The 13,309-nt window shown below is 47.5% G+C and overlaps 1 long non-coding RNA gene across 2 annotated transcripts; it reads left to right on the top strand.

Moving 5' to 3' along the window:
- The first annotated feature begins 4,193 nt into the window (after window positions 1-4,193).
- LOC139279843 (uncharacterized) lies at window positions 4,194-10,165 on the top strand. Of its 2 annotated transcripts, XR_011596534.1 has the most exons (4): window positions 4,194-5,385; window positions 5,770-5,926; window positions 8,996-9,153; window positions 9,434-10,165. It is a non-coding gene; the product is annotated as an uncharacterized lncRNA (long non-coding RNA). The 2 variants fall into 2 exon arrangements; XR_011596533.1 differs by having other exon boundaries at window positions 4,194-5,926.
- Window positions 10,166-13,309: the final 3,144 nt, after the last annotated feature.

Here is a 13,309-nt window from a genome sequence, read left to right as displayed (position 1 = left end):
GAGAATATGTCTTAGTTGTAGCTTTAGTCATCTGGCCTATTAACCAGTCCAATACATTGTGCATCGAAGCGCATACTGATATTTAGATTATACTGTTTCTATTGATTACTTTGTCAGCTAATATAAACTTCCTAAAATAAACGGGTTATAAATGGGCTGCATGGAGTTGGATTTTCGGTCTTCTGGCGCCTCGGAGGGGCGGCAATGGTGCGAGGAATGGTTTCCGGCCACCTTGTAGCGCCCCGCCGGGAAATTAGTTGCCGGCTTTGTGGAGGCGCTGAGCAGCACCACCCGGGAGCGTCGAGCCGGCGTGGAACACCATGGGTTTCCACTGCATTTCAAATTTGAATTGACGCCGAGCCTCTAGCGCCCCGTAGCGCCCCCTAGTGGGAGCGCCTGGAAAACCAGGCGGTCAGAGCTGTCCCAGCGGCGGTGAGTGAAATAAGAGGTATGAATGAGGTAAGTGTGATTCTTTTGTCTGTTTTTATTTTTGCGATTTATCCTAATGTGGGGTGGTCAAGGTATTATAAATGTTTTTTGTGTGTCTTGTGCCGGTTTTTTTTCAAGCAAGCCTCTCTTAGGGCGATCAGAGGCCAGCTCTTTAGCTCGGGATTTTCAGTTGGTCAGCTGGCCTAGTGCCCTAAAAGAGCTGTGCAACACCTCCCTTAGCACCCCGCTCCACACTCAGGGCACAGATGGAAACCATTTCCCGGCGCAAACTTTACCACCCCACCACCATTATCGCTCCGAAATGACCAGAACCGAAAATCCATCCCCATGACTGCAATCATGTGATTAAATGAGGATGCTTACCTGCCATTTGCCACAGGGTGTTAGGATGCAGATTTGCAATTGTGATTCCATACTGGGTGAATTCACAATCTTAGTCAGTCCATCGGGGGATGGTGCTACCAACCTGTACTCGGAGTGATTACCAGCAGTAGTGGCAGCGGCTGGCGTTAAAGATGCCTTCCTGTCCCCTCAGCCAATTCATGGTCATGGCAAAAAAATATTCTAAAGTGGTCAAAGGGGAGAAAAATATAATTTACCCCCCAAAAATTAATCGTATTGTGAGAAACATAAACTGAAATGAACAAAGTTATTCCCCAATGGGAAAAATAACCATTTGAACATTTATTATAGTTTATTGATTCTCTTCCTGGATGTTTGTTGGTTTTCTCATTGCTTTTCTTAAAATAATATTTTATGAGATTTTCAATAAGTAAATAACTTACAAATACAAAATATAATTGTAACACTTTCATTACACCCATCCATATCTGTAAACTCCACTCAACTCTTCCAACCCACCAGCACATCAGCCTAGTCTGTTTCATATCTATTCCATAATTTTCTCATATTCTTCTTCAACTTCCTTAAGTGCTTCTGCCACAAACCATTGCTTAAACTTTTTTATTTATATAATCAGAAGCTTCTGCGCATCCAACTTGCTTTCCCCCTCGTTTTCATATCTCATTCATATTTAGCAATGTGCTTCATCACTGCTGTACTTAGGGAAGGGTAAAAGTAAGGATTTTTCTGCAGAGCAATTTTTAATTCTTTTCAACCTGAATTGCTAATATTACTGGTCTGTTTTCTCGTTTATCTTCTATATGATGCTCCCAGCCATAATTCCAAAAGCATCAAATGTGCTTTTAAGGCCACTTCTTTTCCCAGCATTAATTCCAATTCATCTCTTTCCAACGATTGCCCCAATGGGGCGAGACATACTCGCAGCATGTAGACATATTGGGCCCAAGTTTCGGCTCGAGTTGCTCCTATTTTTTTGGAGCAACTAGTTTAGTATGGAATATCTTAGAAATCGCAATTCTCAGCATTTAGTTTGCTCCAGTTCTAGTCAGTTAGAATAGTTTCGTTTTAGTAGAGTTTTTTTTCTCAAAAGGGGCAGTTACCAGCCACTTACGCCTGTATTGCAAGTTTAGGCAGCGAAAAGTTACTCCAAACTAACTTAGAACGGGGTAATTGTCGATTTTTGTACACTCAGAAAAACCTTGCCTACACTTTATAAATTAGGCGCAGGGGGCGAGAGATGGGGGGGGAAGGGAAGTTAGAGGGAAGTTAGGGGATTTTACAAAGCATTAAACACTTCACTTTTACCAATAAAGAGCCATCATCAATAATAAATGATAAATAAATCAATAAATCAATCAATAAATCAAAAAAATTTAAAAAAATTAAAAACATTAAAAAATCAATCAATAAATAAAAAATTAAAAGTTTCTACTCACCTACTGCAGTACTGGGAGCCCTCCAACAGCCTGCTGAAGAGCTGGTCGGACAGGCCCTGTTGCCGACAAGGTACTGCTCGGGCGGGGCCTGCTGCCGACAAGGTGCTCGGGTTGGCCTTGCTGCCGACGAGGTGCTCGGGTTGGCCTTGCTGCCGACGAGGTGCTGCTCGGGCGGGCCCTGCTGCTGAAGAGGTGTTCGGGCAGGGCCCGCCACCGAGGAGAAGTTTGGGTGGGGCCCGCCACCGAAGAGCTGCTGGTCGGGCCCGCCCAAACACCTCTTCAGCGGCAGGGCCAACCCGAGCCCCGCTGCCGAGGAGGTAAGGGCAGGCAGGCCACTCGGCCCGGGATAGGGGCGACGTCCCTTCGGCCAGGGATAGGGTCGCCCGGAGACAGGACGTGCTGGGAGGGCCAGGAGCTACTGTGCACGCACGCAGCTATCTGCACTCTTTTTGGCACAGGGGTGTAGCTCCACCCCCAGCTGCTTGTGTTGCGCTGCGTTGCCTGTGAAACAGGCCTGCTGGACTCGGAGAATCGTGAGGTAAGTTTTAGGCACTTTTTTAATTCGAAAAAATAGGCGGGCCTCTTGGAGTGCGTCGTTCTGGAAGGACATCTGAAACTTGAGCCCATTGGTTCTCACCAGTTCACGTTGATCTTCCCCCATTGGTCTTGCTTACATTCGTTGATTTTGGTCAAATTACCGTGTCTACAGTGTGTATCATCTACAAGATACATTGCAGCGACTTTACAAGGCTTTTTCAACAGCACCTCCCAAACCCATGAGCTCTGCCACTAGAAGGACAAGGGCATCAGGCAGATGAGAACACCACCACCTCCAAGTTCTCTTCCAAGTCATACACCATCCTGACTTGGAAGTATATCACCATTGCTTCATTGTCGCTGGGCCAAACTCCTCGAACTCCCCTCCCTCATGGTTCTGTGGGAGTATCACGCACCACATGGATTGCAGCGGTTCAAGAAAACGGCTCATCACCACCTTCGCAAGGGCAATTAGGAATTGGCAATAAATGCTAGCCTTGTCAGTGATGCCCACATCCTGTGAATAAAAAAAGGGATAGCACTATCCTCAAAAAACAGCCAGGCTTCTCTGCATGAATTCTAAAGCTGTGGCATTCAATGGGGTAGTTCTCCCTCTTTTCTACCTCAAGCCATTTTCTCCCTTCATTGCAAAAACAGTTTTAAGAAAGAAAGGATAACAGCAGCCCTTTAAAAGCTATCGGTATTCTATAATCTGTCTCTTGACCCCACAGCAATCCAAGCCTATCATGCTCTGATTACTGGGAGTAGTAAATAGTTATTATAATGTACTTGCCTCACATTATAGTGCAAGGTCACAGGACACACTACAGCCATGCACATTAGCTGAAGAACAGTGGTCCCAGTGCATCTGTGTCAAGATCACATCTGTATAGCATGTCTTGTACTAGGTTGAACTAATCCTTGTCCCCAACACCTCCTGTTCACATTATATATTAAATGTTTGCGCATCTTTATTGAAGAACTTTGGAAGGCTGTGACCTTGGCTAGATTTACTGCTTTTTTTCTAACATCTTCAATAACACTTTGAATCACATTTCAAACTGCTTGCCTGATGTCAGAATCTAAGTATTATTTATGTAATGTGAATGCAACAATAGAATGAATCATAGGATGCCCGAATATCAGAATGTGACTCAGCATTATTTGACTGGTCATTACTCAGAGTGCAATCAGCAAATTAAAACACACACTTTTTTAATTTTCTTAATTTGCTGCCATCTAATCAACTTCTGCAGAAACTTGGCAAAATGTAAGGTCTGTTCGCAACATCTGAGGCCATTGTAGCAATACACTTCACGTCCCTCTTTCGTATGGTAGCAGCAAAGCAAATCAAACGTCAATATGTGAATCAGATATCCAGGCCAAAGCTTCCGCTGGAACAGCGTGGATATCGTGTAGGTTGGCTGCGACGTTTCTCTGAGTGCAGTGCTCAATGATGTGCTCCGGGGTCTGATGAGGAGCTCCGCAGTTGCATGATGGGGGATGCTTTAATCTTCCATCTATGGAGAAGGTGGCAGCATTTACCATGATCGGTTCACTGGTGGCTGATGTTGTCCACTGTTTGCGAGGAAGGTTTCATCTGTCAGGTTGTACTTTGGGGTCCTCTATGAGGAATTAATTCCGTATATCACAGTTCAATGCAGCATCTTTGCTGTGCAGCTGTCCAACTGGTTATTAAGTTGATATAAGACTAAACAGTCTATGACACTGCATAGCATTTCATGTTGTTAGAAATTTTTCATAGATGCAAGGCAAAGATTTCCTCTGTGTATCACGTATTCTTAAATCATAAACCTAAGGAATCCCAAACAATATATTCTGCCATTGTTTTTTTTCTTTAGGGACTATGGGCTAGAACCTCCACTTTTGTGGTTATCGCCCAGAAATGGGCGTTATTTCTGGCGTGGACAGTAAAAAAGGGTTTTCGAATCGCCGGCTTCTCGTCCATTCTCAAACCACCTAGTCGGCACTTTTGAAAATGGGCGTTACCATGAGCGATATAAAATGGGCAGTAGCGTTAAATTTTTTTGACCTTCTGCCGTAAAGTGTAGCCGTCCTTAGCAATGGCATGGCAACGCTCGATTCTGGAGGTCAAGGGTCACCAGAAGAGGAGACAGAGAGAGGGGGAGCTCAGAGGGAATGAAGACGTGACTGGGTGTGGTGTGGCTGCTTTGGGAGGAAGGAGGGAGACTTTAGAGCTTCACAGCAAGTAGGCAAACAAAAAGTAGGTGCTACTAGCCACATATTTGACAGAATTTGGCCTGTAGTGCAGAGAGAGGAGGAGGCATCACAACACGCTGTGGAGACTGACGCTGGAGAGAGCAGTGAGCTGGGAGAGGAACACATTGGAGGTCGCAAAAGAGCCAGGAGGTTCTTGGATGAGGCAAATGCCTCCCTCCTGTAGGAGGTCGAGTTATGCTGGGGTGATTTGACACAGGGAGGGCGTGGGAAGCCCACCCCAAAGGCCTACCAGAGGATATGGACCAAGATAGCAAAGGTGGTCTCGTCGGCGACCAATGAGGCACATGAGGGCAACCAATGCCTCAAACGATGGAACGACCTTATGGGATCCGCAAGAGTAAGTATTACATTTATTTACATGTGCTTATGTATTTATATAATTTGATTTATAACAGTCATGAGTGACTATCAACAGATGTGAGGTCTTGCACTTTTACCGGGAATGTTTAACTCAAAGCATGCGGTCACGGTGTACGTCATTAGGTAAAGAATGATAATAATCATAATAATCATGATTACATCTGTCGGTTATGTGTTGTATCAGTGTCTATGACAGTACCATAGAAACATAGAAACATAGAAAATAGGTGCAGGAGTAGGCCATTCGACCCTTCGAGCCTGCACCACCATTCAATAAGATCATGGCTGATCATTCACCTCAGTACCTATCAAGGATATCACGCAATTATCTCATGCCATGTCGTCCTGTCACCTTCTACAGAAGAAGCTATCGACGATGAGGTCCATACAGAGGCGAACGGGTGGAGGGCCAGCAGTCCCCAGTGACATCACAGAGATGAAGGCGCGAGTGCTCGCACTCATGGGGAAGCACCCCCAGACAGCCACGGATGCATCTGCAGACCCTGAAGTGATGCCACGTGAGTAAAATTACACCATTGCGTCGTGTAAAGTCTATAGGTGCCACACCCACTCATACCCGAACAATCATATATGATAGATGATTTCTAAAAGTGCCATAGAAATAATGCTGGCCTAATGAAAATCATTGCAATGCACAGTGTGTTGATGGTCATGAAATATGATGTCTGTGATGATTTTGAGAGCGGTGGTGCTTTTGTTGTGCATATGCTGTGTGTAGCGCTGGACTCACTGTCACCCTAGCACCTCCTTCTCCTCTAATAACCTCATTTGTGTTTTGCAGCTCAGCCAGCAGTGTGGCCCCAGGCAAGACCACAGAGGCCAGAAGGTGGGGCCGCGGGGCCAGACTCACTGGGCGATCCTACATCTGGTGCTGAGGAGCTCCGATTCTTGCCCGTCAATCCGCTGGGTCTGTTCTCCACGGATGAGAGCGCGAACTTCGAAGAACCTGCATCACCATGCTCCAGAAGCCATTCCACCCCAAGGCCATCTAGTGGTCCTCCGGTCATTCCCGCCTCCACTCTGGAGGTACCGGCCCCAAGCACCTATTCACAGGGCATCTCATTTGTCCCCAGGACGGCGCCGACCCTGCGGAGGCCTCGTGGACACGGAAGGTCTGTTCCACGAGTGCAACATGACAACAGAGTGATGGTATAGTTGTCCAGGAGGACTGTAGACATTAGTGACCAGCTCATCGAAGCATTGGGGGGCATATCCCTGGCCACCATGACCAAGTACATTCCGCGCATGGCGGAGTCCCTGGATGCGATAGCCAAGAACACTGCTGCCACAGGCCTCCCAGTGGTCCCCGAGCGCGGCACTCCACCCCTAAGTTCCGCACAACCACTGCAAATGACAGATGAGAGCAAAGACCAAGATCCTGCTTCTGCATCAGAGAATGTTGCCCCCTCAGCACCCTCCGCTCCCGTACCTGTGCAATGACCGCATCTGCCTTCATCCCCCCCTAATGAGGCACCGCCCGAGGAGCTCCTCGGTCAGGCGACGTGGAGCGAGGAAGGGAAGGGGTAGAGGTGGGGAGAAGAAGGGGAGGGGGGAAGGAAAATGAGGTGCATGTCCGCAGGTGATGGCTGTGTTATATCTCCATCAGGGTGTATCCAATTTGTTGCAATGTATGGGGGCTGGGGACCACGCTCCTGTTTTGCCTTTGTATTCTATGTTGCTTGACATGTTGAACATGTGATTTATGTCAATGCTGGAAAAAGTGGGATGTGGGCGGGGGTTGGGTGTTATTGGCTGTGATACTTATGATTTCAGACCAATGTTGGTATAAAATTTTTGTTATTGAACATAACCTTGTAGCGCATTGTCTCAGATAGCTGGACCATTACACACTGGTGATTCCTTATCATGAAAGGGTTAAATACAACTTAACATCAATCAAAGTAAATGTTAACTGGCACCAAGGTGATGGGCACCATTGATGTCTGAGCTGCACACACACAGCAGTGTGTCAATGTTGTCACTCACATCAGCACTCTTTCAGGCAAATCTTTCAGATATCAGTTCCTCATGTAGTTGTCACTCACATCAGCACTCTTTCAGGCAAACCTTTTAGATATCAGCTCCTCATGTAAGAGTGGGATTTAACAAATGCCAGCCACACCGCTTTTTTGTGCAAGCGATATTGTGGGCGATATATGTGCGAGGTGGTGAAATGACGATGGGCAATCTCCATGGCTGCTAGTTTGGGTAAATATCTTCTTTACGACCACAAACAGTGGACGGGTGTTAATATTGAATCTTGGCATTAATTCCGTGCAGAAAGTAACGCTGGGCGATATTATGGGCGTTGATTTCGCCCATTCTGATGATTCTGCCCCAAAAAAGTGGGCAGGCGATAATATTTTTTCGCGGCTTTAAGCACATTGGGAAAGTAACGCTCGGCGATAAGTTTCCTAAAAATGCCCGTCTGTTTCCATTTGGTGCTAAAATGGCCGATATATGAGCATGGTACATCATTTCAGCGGTAAAATGGGCGTTAAGTGGGCGTTAAGCATGCAAAAAATGTGAAGGCTCTAGCCCTATGGGCTAGATTTTACACTTTTGTGCAGATTGCCCAAAAATGGGCATTATTTCCGGCGTGGGCGGTAAAAATGGGTTTTCAGATCGCCGGCTTGTCACCCATTTTCAAATCCCTTAGTCTGCATTTTAAAAATTGGGTGTTACCGCGAGTGATATGAAATGGGCATTCGCGTTAAATCTCTCTGACCTTCTGCCGTAGTGTCGCTGTCCTTAGCAATGGCATGGCAACACTCAATTCCCGCGATTCAAGGAGGTCAAGTATCATCATTACGTGCGCATAAGAGGAGACAGAGAGAGAAGGAACCGAGAGGGAGTGAAAGCGTGTGTGGGTGTGGTGTGGCTGCGTTGGGAGGAAGGAGGAGAGTTTCGAGCTTTAGAGCAAATTGTGCAAAAAAACTTAGCTGTTACCAGCCAGATATTTTCCCGAATTTGATGCTTATAATGGCGAGAGGAGGAGGCAACACAGCATACTGTGGAGACTGACGCTGGCGACAACAGTGAGCTGGAAGAGGAACACATTGGAGGACGCAAAAGAGCGAGGAGGTTCCCGGACGAGGCAAATGTCTCCCTCCTGCAGGAGGTCGAGTCATGCTGGGGTGAGTTGACACAGGGAGGACGTGGGAAGCTCACCCCAAAGGCCTACCAGAAGATATGGGCCAAGATGGCAGAGGTGGTCTTGTCGGTGACCAATGAGGTGCGTGAGTTCAACCAATGCCGCAAACGATGGAACGACCTTGTCGGATCAGCAAGAGTAAGTATTACATTTATTTACATGTACTTATGTATTTATATAATTTGATTTGTAAGAGTCATGACTATCATCAGATGCGAGGTCTTTCACTTTTACCGGGAATGTTGTACTCAAAGCCTGCGGTCACGGTGTAAGTTTTTAGGTAAAGAATGATAATTATCATAATAATCATGATTACATCTGTCGGTTATGTGTTGTATCAGTGTCTGTGACAGTACCCAGCAATGATATCATGCAATGATCTCATGCCATGTTGTCCTGTTATCTTTTACAGAAGAAGGGCTCGACGAATAGGTCCGAGCAGAGGCGAACAGGTGCGGGGCCACCAGTCACCAGCGACATCACTGACATGGAGGAGCGGGTGCTCGCTCTAGTGGAGAGGCAACCCCTAGATGGCCACGCAGGCAGCTGCAGAACCTGAAGAGATGCCACGTGAGTAAAGAATACACCATTGCATGATCTAAAGTCAATTGATGCCATACCCACTCATATCCGACCAATCATATATGGTTTCTAAAATTGTCCTATAAATAATGCTGGCCTCATGAGAATCATTGCAATGCAGAATGTGTTGATAATCATGAAATGTGATGTCTTTGATGATTTTGATAGCAGTGGTACTTTTGTCGTGCATATGCTGTGTGTAGTGCTGGACTCACCTTTTGACCCTAGCATCCCCTTCTCCTCTAATAACCACATTTGTGTTTTGCAGCTCAGCCAGCAGCGTGTCCCAAGGCAAGACCACAGAGGCCAGAAGGTGAGGGCGCGGGGCGATCCTACTACATCTAGTGCTGAGGAGATCCGATTCTCGCCCGTCAATCAGCTGGGCTGTGCTCCATGGACGAGAGCACGGACTTTGAGGAGTCTGCATCGCCAGGCGCCAGAAGGCATTCCACCCCAAGGCCATCTTGTGCTCCTCCGGCCATTCCCGCCTCCACTCTGGAGGTACCGAGCCCAAGCACCTCACCACAATGCACCCCATTTGTCCCCAGGACGGCATCGACCCCGCGGAGGTTTCATGGACACGGCAGGTCTGGTCCACGAGCGCCAGATGAGAGTGGAGAGATGGTAAAGTTGTCCAGGAGAACTGTAGACATAGGTGACCAGATCCTCAATGCATTGGGGGGCATATCCCGACAGCTGGCCAGCATCTCCGGCACCATGATGGAGTACGTTCCGCGGATGGTGGAGGCCCTGAAGGCGATAGCCAGGAACACTCATGTCACAGGTCTCCCAGTGGTCCCGGAGCGTGGCTCTCCACCCCTAGGTTCCGCACCCCCAGTGCCAACGATAGATGAGAGGCAGGAGCAAGATCCTGCTTCGGGATCCGAGAATGTTCCCACCTCGGTACCCTTCGCTCCCGAACCCGTGCAACCACCGGCTCTGCCTTCATCCGCCCCAATGAGGCACCGCCTGAGGAGCTCCTCGGTCAGGCGGCATGGAGCGAGGAGGGGAAGGGGTAGAGATGGGGAGAACAAGGGGAGGGGGGAAGGAAAGTGAGGTGCATGTCCGCAGGTGATAGCTTTGTTATATCTCCATCTAGGTGTATGAAATTTGTTGTAATGTATGGGGGGAGGGGGCCACCCTCCTGGTTTGCATTTGTGTTCTATGTTGCTGGACATGTTGACCATTTGATTGATGTCAATGGTCGAAAAAGTGGAGTGGGGGTGGGGTGTTTTTGCCTGTGATACTTACGATTTCAGACCAATGGTCATATTAAATGTTTTTTATTCAACATAATGTTGTTGCGCATTGTCTCAGATAGCTGGACCGTTACACACTGATGATTCCTTAACATGATAGGGTATAATTACACTTAATTTGAATCAACTTGAACTTTAACTGGCACCAAGGTGATGCCCACCATTGATGTCTGAGCTGCACACACACAGCAGTGTGTCAGCTTTGTCAATAACAGCAACATTCTTTCAGGCAAATTGCTCATTTATGAGCTCCTGACGTAAGAGTCTTGCAGCTATGTAGCCACCACGGGGCCTTTCCTGCGGTCTGGAGGGGGGGCGTGGCATGGTTGCATAGTCAGCCTGATTGTCTGGCCCGAGGTCAGCGTCCAACCCCTCCTCCTCTTCCTCTCTCTCCTGAGGTGGACCATCAGTCCCTTCTGGCAATTTTGTTCCCTTCTGATAGCCAGGTTGTGCAGATTGGAGCACATGACCACGAATTGAGCTACTTGCTCAGGGTTGTATTGTAGCTTCCCTCCTGAGTGCTCCAGGCATCTAAAGCGCTGCTTAAGCACACTAAATGTTTTCTGGACCACATTGCGTGTGGCTCTTTGGCTCTCGTTGTATCGCTTCTCGGCCTCGATGTGGGTGTCACGCAGGGGGGGTCATCAACCAGGTGGCTAGGCCATATCGTTTGTCACCAAGCATCCAGCATTGTCCTTGTGGCTGACTGGTAAAGATGTCAGAGACAGCGCTCTCACGCAGGATGTGAGCCTCATCGAAGCTGTCGGACATTTGGCATTCAGTGCCATAATTATCTGGTTGTGGTTGACAACTAGTTGGACCTTCAGGGAGTGAAATCCTTTTCTGTTGCGAAAAACCTCTAGGTCCTGAGAAGGTGCCCGCATGGCGATGTGAGTACACTATATAGCTCCCTGCACCTTGGGGAACTTAGCAATGCGGTAGAATGCTCCAGCCCTGTCAGTCTAAGCCTCCGTGGTCATAGGGAAGCTGATAAAGTCCATCCTACGCGCACACAGCACCTCCATGACCTGTCTAATGCAGCAATGTGTGGCATGGTGAGACAGAGGGGAAATGTCGACCGCGGAGGCCCGAAAGGAACCGGACGGGTAGAATGATAGTGCCGCGGTGACCTTGACCTCGATGGACATTGATGTCCTGAAGATGCTGGCAGGCTGAAGATCTGCTCTGATGAGCTGGCATATTTCACTGATCACCACTTTGTGGAAGCGCAGTCTCCGAAGGCAGGTGTTCTCGGATAAGTCGAGGTTAGACCGCTTCTCTTTAAGTGCGGGGTGTGTATGGTCTGGACCTCCTCCTCAATCTGGCACATCTTAGATTGGGCACATAATGCTGTGCATTAGACGTTGTGCCATTTGCACTCTGCAACATCTAGAAACATAGATATAGAAACATAGAAATTTACAGCGCAGAAGGAGGCCATTTCGGCCCATCGTGTCCGCACCGGCCGATAAAGAGCCGCACGGCCCTTGGTTAGAAGCCCTAAAGGTTACATATAAACCTATGAACAATGACAGAAAGGCAAAGAGCACCCAGCCCAACCAGTCTGCCTCACACAACTGCGACACCCCTTATACTGAAAACATTCTACACACCACCCCAACCGGAGCCATGTGATCTCCTGGGAGAGGCAAAAACCAGATAAAAACCCAGGCCAATTTAGGGAAAAAAAATCTGGGAAAATTCCTCTCCGACCCATCAAGGCGATTGAGATTAGTCCAGGAGATCACCCTGGCCGTATTCTATTCCCTGCAGTACTTACCATTATATCTGTGCCGTCCAACAAAAGGGTCATCCAATCTAATCCCAATTACCAATCTAATCTGTAACCTTGCAGGTTACTGCACTTTAAGTGCCCATCCAACCATCTCTTAAAAGTGGTGAGGGTTTCTGCATCCACCACTCTTCCAGGCAGCGAGTTCCAGATTCCCACAACCCTCTGCGTAAAGAAGCCCCCCCCTCAAATTCCCTCTAAACCTTCCACTAACCACCTTAAAACTATGCCCCCTTGTAATAGACCCCTCCACCAATGGAAATAGACCTTTACTATCCACTAAGGTCAGGTCCCTCAATATTTTGTACACCTCGATGAGGTCTCCTCTCAACCTCCTCTGTTCCAATGAGAACAAACCCAGCCTATCCAATCTGTCCTCATAACTAAGATTCTCCATTCCAGGCAGCAGCCTAGTAAATCTCCTCTGTACCCTCTCTAGTGCAATCACGTCCTTCTATAATACGGCGACCAGAACTGCACGCAGTACTCCAGGTGTGGCCTAACCAAAGTATTATACAATTTAAGCATAACCTCCCTGCTCTTATATTCTATGCCTCAGCCAATAAAGGCAAGCATTCCGTATGCCTGCTTAACGACCTTATCTACCTGGTCTGCTACTTTCATGGATCTGTGGACACGCACTCCAAGATCCTTTTGTTCATCTACACTATTAAGTGGCCTACCGCTTAATGTGTATACCCTTTCCTTATTAGCCCTTCCAAAATGTATCACCTCACACTTCTCTGAATTAAATTCCATTTGCCATTGCTCTGCCCACCTGACCAGTAGATTGATATCCTGCTGCAGCCCATGACTTTCCTCTTCATTATCAACCATACAGCCAATTTTAGTGTTGTTTGCAATCTTCTTAATTATACTCCCTATATTCAAATCTAAATCGTTGATTTATACCACAAAAAGCAAGGGACCCAATACTGAGCCCTGCGGAACCCTACTGGAAACATCCTTCCAGTCACAAAAACATCCATCAATCATTACCCTTTGCTTCCTACCTCCAAGCCAATTTTGGATCCAACTTGCCACTTTGCCCTGTATCCCATGGGCTTTAATCTTCATGACCAGTCTACCATGT

The sequence above is a fragment of the Pristiophorus japonicus genome, chromosome 14, assembly GCF_044704955.1.
Source record: "Pristiophorus japonicus isolate sPriJap1 chromosome 14, sPriJap1.hap1, whole genome shotgun sequence".
Lineage (NCBI taxonomy): Eukaryota > Metazoa > Chordata > Chondrichthyes > Pristiophoridae > Pristiophorus > Pristiophorus japonicus.
This window is presented reverse-complemented; position numbering and strand designations above follow the sequence as displayed.